Here is a 13,239-nt window from a genome sequence, read left to right as displayed (position 1 = left end):
GATTGCACCATGATTGGAGAATAAACAAACATTCTCCAGTAGGGTGTTTGTTAATCTACAGGTAAAGCCTGCTGAAAAAATGAGTCCGCTGCTTCACGGCAGCATCTCAAACTGCCATGGAGCTCGGAGTGAAAAAAAATAACTGCTGCCATTTTACGCTTGCTAAGCAGTGCTTTTGCTGTTCAGTGTGTGTGTAAAAAATAATGAAACCAAAAAAGTGTACATTTATGTTTGTCTGCATGTGTGAGTGAATGCCTACACAAAAGCAGAAGAGACTATGCGAGTGTGTGTGTGTGTGTGTGACAGAACAGTGACAGCTATCGAGTAATCCCTGGTGGCAGCAACAAGGTTTGCATACCTAACAATCTCCTGCACAAGAAATTTGGACACTGCCACAAATGGGGGGGGGGGGGGGGGGGCAAAATAGGGACAGACTAAGTTTATAAAAGAGTAATATTTAAAATTTGCTGTAACAGGGTTTCCATTAACATGTATTTTTTTTAAGGATATGAAGTTTGAAGTACAGTTTTGTACCTACCATAAATGTAGATGTTAGAGTGTCTTCACTGCTGTAGTCATTACACTTGGGTTATCCTGCAGTCAGGCGGGCCCACAGTCGGCCTAAGTTCCAAAGTCTTGGTCTGGCGTCGGTTGCGGTCACCTCTTCCCTGACGTTAGTGCGTCAGGGGTATACAAGAAGCAGCAGACACCATTTTCTTCAGTTTTTCTTGCTCTACGTCAGGTGCCCCCAAAAATGGTAGGCAATACATATTGCTAATAAAACATACAAAAAAGGTAAAAATAAAACCTTCATTAACCAGCAAATGCACCACATAGGTAGTATAGGTTAGTCCCAGATAAGAAAGAGGGGCTGGCGGGTGGGTAACCTGGACTGCAGCAGTGAAGACACTAGAACATCTACATTTATGGTAGGTACAAAACTGTACTATGTTCATCGTGTTTCACTGCTGCAGTCATTACACTTGGGATTTGAGTTTGGGTGGCTGGCTCTACAGAGGATTTGGTGTGGCTATGAGGCCCTGCAGCACTGCAGTGGCAAAGCCAGCTCTGAATCTAGAATAAAGAGGCAAACGGTAATGCTTGGTAAAGGTGTGCACTGAACTCCAAGTTGCAGCTTCCAAGATATCTTTGGTAGGTACTCCAAAGGAAGGCAGTAGAAATGGCAGTTGCCCTGGTGGAATGTGGTCTAATATTACTAGGTACAGATTTCCCATTTTGTGTGTAGCAGAGCTGTATACAGTGTCCTATCCACTTTGAAATGGTCTGCTTTGAAATGGCCTTTCCCTGTGATCCTGTAGCATATGATGCAAACAATTGTTCAGATTTTCTGAAAGCTTTTGTTTTGTCCAAGAAGCGCAATTGCCTGTGTATGTCCACGGAATGTAGAAGTCTCTCCCCTTTATTTAGGGGATTTGGATAAAATGTTGGCAAGTGAATAGTTTCACTAAGAGCCACACTGGAAACCACCTTAGGCATAAAGGTAGGGGTTTGTTCTTAAAGAAATCCTGTCCTGGTGGAAAATGATAAAAGGCTCCACTGCCATTAGTGCCTGCAGTTCCGAGACTCTTCGTGCTGAGGTTATTGCCAAAAGCAGAGCAGTTTTCCATGATATACATTTTAACTCTGCTGAATTGGCTGGTTCAAAAGGAGGCAAAGTGAGCTTTTCCAAAACGAAATTGAGGTCCCATGTTGGTGTTGGTGCTCTCCTGGGCGGTCTTATGTTTTTAGCCCCTCTGAGGTACTGCTTTAGCAAAGGGTGAGAAAAAATAGGAGGATCTCTGTTGTAATGAGCAGAGATGTCAGAAGCGTGAATCTTAATGGATGAGAAGGAAAGTCCTTTGTCCAGCATCTCAGTCAAGTATTTTAGTATCTGAGAAATGTTAGGGACCAGAGGATCAAGGTTTTGAGACTGGTTCCAGGCACAATCTCTTCCACTTTTCTGAAGATTTCCTGGTGCTAGGCCTCCTGGCCTCCAAAATGACATCCATGAACAGGTTTAGAGAGAGAAGTTGTCTGTTTGGCTAATGAATCTGCCATGCAGCCAGGTTTAAGGTTTTGAGCTGACTGTGCAGTATCCGATTGTTTTGCTGAGTCAGAAGGTGTGGAATTTGAGGCAAAATCAAAGGTGGGCCTTGAGCTAAGTTCTTTAAGATTGGGTACCAATGCTGGCGTAGCCAGTCTGAAGCAACCAGAATCATCTGTGGTTTGTCTTGTCTGTCTTTTAGGAGTACCTTTGAAAGGAAAGGCAGTGGTGGGAAGGCATAAACGCTTAGGCTTTTCCAGCTGAACGAAAGAGCATCCACTTTCCAGGCTTGTGTGTGATAAGTCCTTGTGCAGAATTTTTGTAGATGGCAATTCAGTGGGGAGGCAAAGAGATATATGTCCGGGCACCCCCAGTTTTGCATTATCATGCTGCAAACTTGTGGATTTAATATCCACTCATGAGGATCCATGATGTTTCTGCTTAGGTCGTCTGCCATTTCTTTCCTGGCAGGAATTGTGCTTGCAGATGAACTTGATAAGATATAGCTGTGTTCCATAAGGTCATGGCTTGCCTGCATAGGGGGTAAGAATGAGTGCCCCCTTGCTTGTTTATGTACCACATCACTGTGGTGTTGTCTGTCTAATAATTGCCCTGGATGCAGAAGGTCCTTGAAAGCTGTTCGGGCATTTTGTACAGCCAACATCTTTGATTGATGTGAAGAGGCATTTGTTCTGTGGTCCATTTGCCCTGAATACATTTTCCTGCCATGTGTGCTCCCCAGGCGTAATCTGAGGTGTCTGTTATAGTCTGCCTGGCTGTGGGAAGAATGAAAGGCTGACCCTTGTTGAGGTGACATGCCTGTGCCCACCATCAAAACTCCTGTTGTAGGCAGGAAATTAGAGGTATTACTGTCTCAAAGCTGTGAGAATGTTGACCAAACACTTTTTAGGTACCATTGTAATTTCCTCATATGCAGTCTTGCATATGGAATTAGTATGCAGGACGCCATGAATCCCAAGGCCCACAGAATTTTTCTTGGAGTTGGGACTTTGTCACCATCAATTGAAAATACTGAGTCAGTTGTCCTTGTTAGTCTGGCGTGAGATAAGCCATCTGGGCCGTTGTATTTAAGCTGGCACCCAGGAATATCATCTCTTATGAGAACACTAGTTTTGATTTCTTTTTGTTTACTGTGTACCCTAGGCAACTTAATCTTTTTACGAACGCCAGATGCTGTAGGAGAATGTCCTTGCTCTCTGCTTGAATCAGGCAGTCCAGATATGGATACATTTGAATTCCTCTGTCTGCAAAATGCAATTACTGGTGCCAGGCACTTGGTAAAGACCCTGGGCGCAGTAGATAAGCCAAAGGGCAGTGCAGAGAACTGCTAGTGCATTGAACCAACTATGAATCTGACGTACCTTCTGCAATTTTGTCTGATAGGGACATGCAGGTATGCCTCTTTGAGGTCCAAAGCAACAAGCCAAGCTTTCTTGCCCAACATGGGAAGGAGCTGTTGTAGTGTCAGCATTTTGAATTTCGGAACATCCAGTTAAGTATTTAGAGTGGAAAGGTCCAGAATGGGTCTCCAGGCTTTGTCCTTTCTGGGTACCAGGAAGAGTCTTGAGTAAAATCCTTGTCCTTTTTCCTGCTGTGGTACTTTTTGAATAGCTCTCATGTCCAGGAGGGCTGTAATTTGATTTTGTGCCTCTGCCCATTGATTTTGTGGCAGGTCTGGCATTCCTTTTAGCCTTGGAAAAGTGTGAAAGTGGAACCTGTAACCTTGAGACACAATATATTCAGCACCCATTTGTCTTGGGTGATTGCTTTCCAGTTGAGAAAAAAGTGCTAGTTTCCCCCCTAAGGGAGCTGCCAAAAGGTAAGAGTTTGGCATTGGAAGGGGAAAATCAATGGGATTGTTACCTGTAAGGTTGTGACTTATCCTCACCTTGTTTTGGGTTTGAAGCACCCCACTGTCGTGGTCTGTAAGAACCTTGTGGCTGAGATCTGCCTCTTGGGCATCTGTATCTGCCTCTTTGTGGCCTGACACTGGAAAGGACCAATTCTTTGTAGGCCAATTTCTGCTAAATCGTGGTGGCTGTACCTGTAAGAAATCCTTCACTGTTTGCATAGATTTTGCCTTATCCTCCAATTTCTTTAATACCTCTTCTGTCTTAATACCAAATAAATTATCTTGCTGCAAAGGAGCATCCAATAATTTTGCCTTAACATGATCTGGTAAACTTTGTTCTTTTAACCATCGAATCACAGATCCTGTAACTGCTGCTCTACAAGAAGCTTCTAATGAATCAAAACCACATTGCAAAGTATGCTTTCCCACTTGTTCAGCTGCATGCAATAAATCCTGCATTTCCTTATAGTCAGGTTGTTCTGCATTTGTACTCATTTTCTGTTTTAATTGAGACAGTATTGTTGATACTTAAGCATGTGAAACTGGCAATTTAGAGCCCTCACTGCTAGAGTTGCAGAGGTGTAAACTTTCTTTCCCCATCTGTCTAATGCTCTAGAGTCCCTATCCGAGGGAACTGGATTCTTAGCCATGGAAGCTTTAACCCCTTTGGGACCTTGGTAAATAGTTTCTGAGTCTGCAACAGGGTTTTTATAAAGAAATTTGAGAATCAGGGACTCTGTAGTATCTGTCTGGCTTGACTGGAGCTGGGGGTAAAGAATCAGGGTTTAAACTAGATTCAGAGAACACATCATCCACAATGTCCAACACTGGCGGAAAAGCAAGGGACCTGTGCTGAGGCAACAAAAGAAAGTCTCGGAGCCTTTTCTTGGATTCTGAGTAATCCTGGCCCTTCCCAATGGAAATGCTCTCTCATGGTATGTAAAGTTTCCTCAACAGAGTAATCCTCAGGAGGAGAGGCTGAAAGAATTGATTCTTCAGCATCAGAATCCTCACAGGGCGGTAAAGAATATCCCTGGTCTGAAGAGGAATCAGAATATATTGAAACCTGGTCAGAGGAATCTTAGTCTGTATCCTGCCTAGGCCTTTTATCAGGAGGGGGATGGGAACCCCTGATCAGAGTTATCAAGTCTTCGGCCATCTTGAGCATCTGTTTTTTTAGACATGGAGGCCTGTCCAGGTGAATGCTGTACTTGCTTCTTTGTCTTTAGTGTATGCTTAGTCTTGGCTGTAGTTGCAATGGTAAGTTGAGTAGGCTTGAAAACACCCTCAGAAGCAGATGCCTGCTCAGCGGCTCCGGACCCATCGGAAGAGTTAATTTCCGTTGGCCCAACACCTTGAGGCTCCAGAGGCCTAGGCCCCTCCACGTGGGAGTCGGTCGCGGCCTGTCGTTCTGAGGTTGCAGGTGTCGGGCTGTGAAAGCGCCTCACTGAAAACCGGCGACTGGCCTAGAAGAGGCTTCGTCAGTTTTGGCCCTCAGATGCCTTTCCTTATCTTTGCACTTTTTGTGCATTCCGGTCGTCGGTTGTTCCGACGGCATTGTATAATTAAACATTCACCCAAAGTAATGGCGAGCAAAATCAAACAGACGTTTAATAGTGCGTTTGTTAAATCTAGCACAAAACTGACTAGTGACGTTGTGATCTGGGCCTAGGCATGGAATACAGTAAGAATGAAAATCCTTATGAGGTATTTGCTTCCCACAAGAAATGCAATTAACTTTTTCCGACATTGATCTGAGGCAAGAGAAAATTTCCCCAACGGGGTACTTAGCTTTATTGAAGACTTCGGTTCTGAAATCGAATTTTGAAATCTCAGGAGTTGGCAGACCCGCACTTGTGAACTGCTTTTGCTTCGGGCACCGCGCGGCAAGAAAGACTGAAGAAAATGGCGTCTGCTGCTTCTTATATACCCCTGGCACACTGACGTCAGGGAAGAGGCGACAGCAACCGACGCCGGACCAAGACTTTGGAACTCAGGCCGACTGCGGGCCCGCCTGACGGCAGGATAACCCAAGTGTAATGACTGCAGCAGTGAAACACCATGAACATCTCAAATGTCTGCCATTTAAATGACTTCAATCCCCAGTGATTTTCCAGAAAACTACAAATTTATGAGGAACAGACCAACCATACAAGCCAAAAATCTGTACAGTTGACAGGTATGCTCTCTACTCTTGGCTCAGGATATCTGGATAATCCTAAAATAAATGGGGGACAAAGGCTCAAAAATAGGAACATATTTTACTTTAATTTTAGTATTTGCGTCAACATGCATTTTCTGAAGCAGAGCTGTGAGAGAGATCGAATACAGGTAGCAGTAAGGTTTGCAAACCTCTGGATCAAAGAGGTTTGCAAACCTCTGGATCATTCTGCTGAAGAAATCTGGATAAAGCTTAAAATAAAGGGGAACAAAGACTAAAAAATAGGAACTGATTTTAATTACTCGTACAAACTTGATTAAAAGGATTTGTGTTGGCATAAATATTCTGAAGAAAACAAGTCTGAAACTCAAATGTCATTTAGTAACTTCAGTCTCCAATGATTGGCAACAAACCAAACGTTTTAGGAGGAAGGGACCAAAAAATAAATACCTGAATATTTTTTTAAAGTATTATACTTTGGATGTAAAATGCTTCCTCCAGAACCATTAACATATACTACAGCAAATCTGAAACATTAGGCAGAGGAACTATTTTTACATAAAAAAATATATAAAAATATAGGAATAAAAAAAAGTAAACCAGCAATTTAACAGACGGCCCATTCTCCAAGTGCAATAATGCCCTCTCGGGTGTGGCGTCATTTCCAAAATACAAACTGTTGGGCAATATTGTTTGCATAATGCAGTGGACAGTCCAAAGCATATAAAGCAGAGAACAGATAAAGTAAGCAAGATGAAGCAAACCTTAAAACACCTGACCTGTTTGGCAACAGGAGTACGGTAACAGGCATCTTTTAGATCTAGCTTTGCCATCAAAGCTAGGTTTGGGATCACTGGTACAAGATCCCGAAGTGATAACACCTTGAATTTTGAAATCTTGACAAGGAGGTTTAAAGCCAATAAGATCCAGAACAGACTTTCAGGATTCTTTTGGTTTGGGGACCAGAAAAAATTCTTGAACAGTTTGCTTTGAAGATTGAAGGGCACTGGTTCCATTACTCCCTGGGACATAATTCTGAGAACTGGAGGAAATTTAAAAATTAGGATGCTTGGGTAAGAGGGAATTCCCAAGAATTAAGGGGGAGACGTACCCTGACTGGATCACCTCAGACCCCAACTGCCTGGAACTATTTGATGCCAAAGGGGCAGCTGATGTCAGAGGGACATGGAGAAGTTGCTAGGATTGGAGGGGAAGAACAGGATGATAAGTCATGGTGACTGGAAAAGGATGCCCTTTGTCTTCCAAGGCATTTCCATTTGTCTTAGATGGGTCTTTCTACTGCTTTTTTTCTCAGAGTACTAGCCCCCTGCTGTTAAATTGTTTGTTGGGAAGGGCTGAGAAAGGGTTAAAAGTTTTAAACCAAGTAAGAAAGAAGAGTTGAAGCGGTTACGTCTTGTCTGCATCAGTTTTCTCTCTCACATTTAAGTAACATCACTACCAAAGGATAAAAAAAACTTATCTAAAGGAGAGTTCAAGATCTCAGATTTTACTTCATCCGGAAGGTTTTGAGACCAAAGCCAAGCAAGTCTACTCAAATTGAACCAGAAACGGCTGCTCTGGAAGAGTCAGACACACCATAAATTCATTTCAGAATGTTTTGTCACCCGAGAAACAGTTGTCACAGAAACATTTACATTTTAACAACCTCAGAATGTTAACTTGCGCACATTTTCAAAAGCCAAAAAACATATAGGCTTGACAATTTAACATCCTGGAAGTTAAAGGACTAAAAGCACACATTTTCTTCCCAACTTATCCACTGCCTTTTAATCTTTATCCGAGGGAATGTGGTTAGAAACAGTAACATGTTCGGCAGCATCAAATTTACAGATTACTCCTGGGTCTGACCTGGGATTAGAAATCCTGTACTTGAGTCCATCAAACCTTTAGTCAAACTTCTGCACAAAGCAAAATAAATCCCTTACATTAAGCAAAACAGAAGGAATGGGAGGTGCTTTAGGTATCTGTAACTATATAAAATCATAAAACATTTTCTGAGTCTCAGATCATGCACTCTGTCCACATTGAAAAAATTTCACTCATAACAGAGAATTTCTCTAAAGGCGATTTCATTAGGGATGTATGAAGTAATGTTTTCTTCATTACCTGAAAGCTTTGATGGAGTAGCCATTCTCAAGAAGTACACTCTTCTTGTAAAGCTTCAATTTGACTATGGAAGTCTGTCAGACTGAGAAAATATTTCTTTTCTTCCTGTCAGAGGATTGACTAGGTGTTTGAATGACAGCCATCAGTTCTTTATCAATGCAGAGAGATGGGGACAGGTTGAGTTTTTCTTGCTAAGAACAGTGTCTCTAAGTCTGGCAAGTCAATACACTAGGCCCAGCTTCTATATTCCCCTCCTGGCCAAGTGAAAACCCATCACCTATTCATTAAGCAGTCATTGACAAAGATGGTTCTTCTTGGCCCACCCTGGGCATTCTTACAACCACAAAGTACGTACAAGTTGTGTACACTTACCATTAATGTAGACGAGAGTGTATTCACTGCTGCAGTCATCACATTTGGGTTATCCCTGCCAGGGTAGCCCTCGGGCGGCCCTAACACCAGAGGCTTAGTATTGCTACATTGGTTGCTGTCGCTTGAGGAATGACATCAGGTAGTCAGTAGTATAAAGCAAGTCAGCAGACGCCATTACATCAGTTTTTCTTGCCCTAACCTGTCAGGAGCCCCCAAAGTAGGAGGCCAGGTTCTGGTGGAAGAACCCCACCAGTGGTAAATAAATACCAATATGTCCCTTGTAAGGAAAGAGAGAATAAAGGGGGATGGAGGGCAGGAAACCAGGACTGCAACAGTGAATACACTCAAACATCTACATTTATGGTAAGTGTACACAACTGTACTATGTTCTTCGTGTTTCACTGTTGCAGTCATCACATTTGGGTAGATTCCCAAAGCTGAGGAAATGGGTGGAGGCAGTCAAGGAAACTAGGGGCTGGCTAGGATGCCCTGCAAGACTGCAGAGGCAAACCCTGCCCTGGATTTGGAGAAGATAGGTAGGTGGTAATGTTTGGTAAAGGTGTAAACAGATGTCCAGGTGGCAGCCTCCAGGATGTCCCTGGTGGGGACTCCTCTGAGGAAAGCTGCCGAGGTGGCAGCTGCTCTGGTTGAGTGAGTCCTGACCTCCTTGGGGGGAGGCTTTCCATGTTTGTAGCAGAAATGGATGCAGTGTGCTATCCATTTGGAAATCGTTTGCTTAGAGATGGCTTTGCCTTCTGCCCCTTAACAGATGTTGCTTTTTCTTCCATCTTTTTTTAAGACCTCTTCTGCCTTGGTGCCAAACAAGTTATCTTTGTGCAAGGGGGCATCCAACAATTTAGATTTGACATGGTCTAGCAGGGGTTCTTCCTTAAGCCATGCAAGTCTTCTAATGACAGATCCAGTGACTGCTGCCCTGCAAGAAGCTTCTAGGGCGTCAAAACCACAGTGCTAAGTGTGTTTAGTTACTTGGCTTACAGAATGCATTAAGCCTTGTAAATCTTTAGATTCTGCTCATGCAGGAAGGGAAGAATTTTTTGTTTAAGGAGTTCCAGTGTATGCTGCTGAAATTTCAGCATATGGAACTGACAATTTAGTGTCCCGATAGCAATAGCTGAGGTGTACACTTTTTTATCCCCATCTGTTCAATGCTCGGGAATCCCTGTCTGAGAGTGTGGGATTATTGGAGGTTACTTTAATCCCTTTTGGCCCTTGATAAATGACCTTAGGGTCAGCTGTAGGATTTTTAAAAAGGTATTTGAGAGAGACAGGGACTCTACAGTACCCGTCTGGTTTTCTGAGAGCAGGAGGTACGGCATCAGGAGTCAAGGTGGATTCAAGAAAACATCATCCACAACATCCAGGACTGGGGGGGGGGGTATGGCCAAGGGTCTGTGAAGCGGAAGACCTAAGAATTCCATGAGTCTTTTTAGACTGAGGGTAGTCCGGACTCTCCCACTGGAAATGCTCCCTTAAAGTATGCAGGGTTTCCCCAAGGGAAAAATCCTCTGGGGGAGAGGCTGAAGGAATAGAGTCCTCTGCACCAGAATCCTCATAAGTGGAGAGGGGTTGCATGTCTTCATAGTCAGATGCATCAGACTCATCTGACTCTTGTTCAGACAAAACTACAGGGGACAGATCTCTTTCATTTTTGAGGGGTTAGCTTGGCTTCCCCTGATCAGCATAAGGTCGTCCGCCATTTTAAGCATTTGAGACTGAGGCAAGGTAGCAGGCGCCTGAGAGTGGGTCAGTTCCTTGGGTGTGGTTCGAACTCCAGGAATAAGAAACAGAGTAATTTTTGAAAAAAAACTGTAATCGCAAAAGACAGTTGTGTTGAGATTTGGTAGTGCGAACAACTTTCTCGGAAGCCGGTGCCTGCTCAGCGGCTCCAGACCCATCCAAGGATATGACGACAGCAGGATCCTTAATCAAACAAATGTTTTGCGGCATACCGGACTCTGAAAGGGTCTCCGTAGCAGCCTGCGAATGACAGAAGCGGGCATCATTGGCTGCGAAAGCGCCTCACTGAGTACTGGAGGACTGACTACTAGCTTAACGAAAGAGTCTTCCGTAGGTTTGGACCTGTGTGGGCTGTGTCTGTCTTTTACCTTTATGTTTTTTTCAGAAGATCTGCTGTCGGATGGCTTACCGAAGCCATATCAGAATTTGGACACTGTAAACGAAAATATCGGGCTACAATAAGGGCCCAACGGAGAGATCTGGTATTGAACAAAGCACAGAAGTGACAAAGGGGGACGTCGTGGTCTGGGCCTAAAGTGACGCAGTAAGAGTGGAAGTTTCGGAGTGGTATTGGCTTTCCACAGGCGAAACAATTATCTTTTTCTGACATCGGTTAGTGCAAGAAAAAAAGGATCCTCAAACAGGGTACTTAGCTTTAGAAGACTTCAACTTCAATTCAGAGATGAAAACTCAGGTAGCGGCCAACCGGCACTCATGCAAACTGCTTCTGCTTCAGGCTCCACGGCAAGAAAGACTGATTTAATGGCGTCGGCTGCCTTACTTTATACTACTGACTACCGGACGTCAGTCCTCAAGCGACAGCAACTGACGCAGAAATACTAAGCCTCTGGTATTCGGGCCGGCCGAGTGCTACCTTGGCAGGGGTAACCCAAATGTGATGACTAACAGTGAAACACGAAGAACTCCACAGTCTTTATTGGTTGGTAATGCTATCCTAAGAAGATAGAGGGAAGAAAATGGGTAGTTGAGGAAATTGGCCACAGCAGCCTTTCCCACAAGCAGCTCAAGCAATGTAGCAGATGGAAGCATCCTACAAGGCACCTAAACAATTCACATTTTGCAAGCTAGGGAAAGCAATACTGAGGAGGCAGTTCGCTGCTCCATAGGTAAGGAGAGGAGGAAAAACTCAATCAGGCATTTCAGCATTGATTTAAGTATTTGACAGAAGGATAATGGCAGTTCCTCCACTAACACAATATCCCTTCCAGACACATGAACAGCAAAACTGATATTGTTCATAAGACACAGAAAAACAGGCCCAGTAGTTTCACTCTGTTTCCTAGGCACCCACATTTACAGTTCTTGTCCAACACAGTATCCTACATAAAATTCAAATTAGAAGGAAGGCTTTCCTCAGTGGGTACTTACATGCTCAGCTTGAAGAATGTAACCAACAGGCAAAGAAGCATTCACTTCGGTGACAAAAAAGGATCTGAAGCTTTTGGCTCTCCTCTGGTCTTTTAGGAGTGCCTCTGCCTGGAGGATGCCCAAAGCTTTTGGAAGCTGGCTGATGCAGGTTGGGTAAACCCACATAGCTTACTCTAGTGCAAACTGTGATCATTTTGATTGAACAGTCCACAGAACTCACAGCTAGCCTCAGAATCCCAAGCTCTTCCCAAAGGAAAAATGGGATGACTATTAAAAGTTGAGCAGCCAACAGCCTAGTCCTGTGGAGGAGAAAAAAAAAGTTGAGAGCAAATTCCTGAACTTGGTGACAAAAAAAACTTAAATTTGGAAGGTGAAATTGAGAAAATACCACCTTAGTTCTAAGTCACCATAACCAGCTGATAAATGTAGACCGCTTTTCAGGAAAGGAGTGTATACACATGGACCTAATGGGTGATTAAAGGGGTCATTTTTCCCCTCTCTGCATCAAAAAAGCTTGATTTGTTCATCCTTATACAGCTCTTGATCACTGGCCGTTAATGAACAAGAATGTGCACTGGACTACAAAGTGGCACAATAACATGCATGTGAGGCCTGGTCATACACTGGTCAATTTTTAAGAGGCAAGGCAGTGGCCGAATTTACATATTCTTTTATTTTAACTTGTTAACTGGGGTACTACACTAATTAAATGGATCATTTTCCAGTCTGATGGGGATTAGGACATGAAAATGTAGTACAAACATTTGCTGGCTTACAGGCAACCTAAAGATGCAGCAGCTAAATGCACCTTGTGAAATGGAATTATGAATGGCAGATTAACTTACTAAAGAACAGAACTCTCCGTACATAGAAAAGAATGGCACAAACATCCCACTTCCACTTTTCAAATAAAAAAAGATTTTGTTTCAGCATGTAGTTTTGCCAGCCAGTACTAAATTAACCACCTAGGTGGTGGCTAGAGGGGGAAGAGACTAAGATGAGGTGTCAGCCTCCTTTACAGATAGCAGTGAGGGAAAACTACAGAGGTGTGATGCAGTGATGCACATGAACTCAAGTTACACCTGTTCTTTTTAGAGGGTAGGTATAGTAAAATATTTTTATGTATTACCTGCACTGTCAAACTACTAAAATAATTCCTGGATGAAAGCGGATAAATACTGTATGGAAGCAGTCTGCTGCCCCACTAAGCATTTTCACAAAGCATTTCTTTGCATGTCTTCAGTTCACAAGAGAGAATCACTAAGTCATGCCTATAATGAAAGTGCACACAAGAAAAGCAGTGCTCTCTCACTTACGTAATGGAAAATAATCCAACTACTGTTACAAATTTCTCTTGGTGTGTATCTGAAAAGTCTGTCAAGGACACTAATGTCATGCACACATCATGCTTGTGCATGTATACATATATTACACATACATATGTAGACAAAGACATACTCAAGTGTATGCATCTAATTTCTTTTAAAACAGTGATGACTACTGGAGTACCGACCA

At 43.2% G+C, this 13,239-nt stretch overlaps 1 protein-coding gene across 1 annotated transcript in view; it reads right to left on the bottom strand.

The window, feature by feature from the left end:
* The window catches only part of RTN4 (reticulon 4), a 250,703-nt gene that overhangs the window by 165,196 nt on the left and 72,268 nt on the right, over nucleotides 1–13,239 (bottom strand). The gene's annotated exons all lie outside the window — the stretch shown is intronic.

This window comes from Protopterus annectens, chromosome 1.part2 (assembly GCF_019279795.1).
Source record: "Protopterus annectens isolate FY-2018-M chromosome 1.part2, PAN1.0, whole genome shotgun sequence".
Classification (NCBI taxonomy): Eukaryota; Metazoa; Chordata; order Ceratodontiformes; family Protopteridae; genus Protopterus; species Protopterus annectens.
The sequence above is the reverse complement of the archived record's forward strand: the minus strand, read 5'-3'. Positions and strand labels throughout refer to the sequence as shown.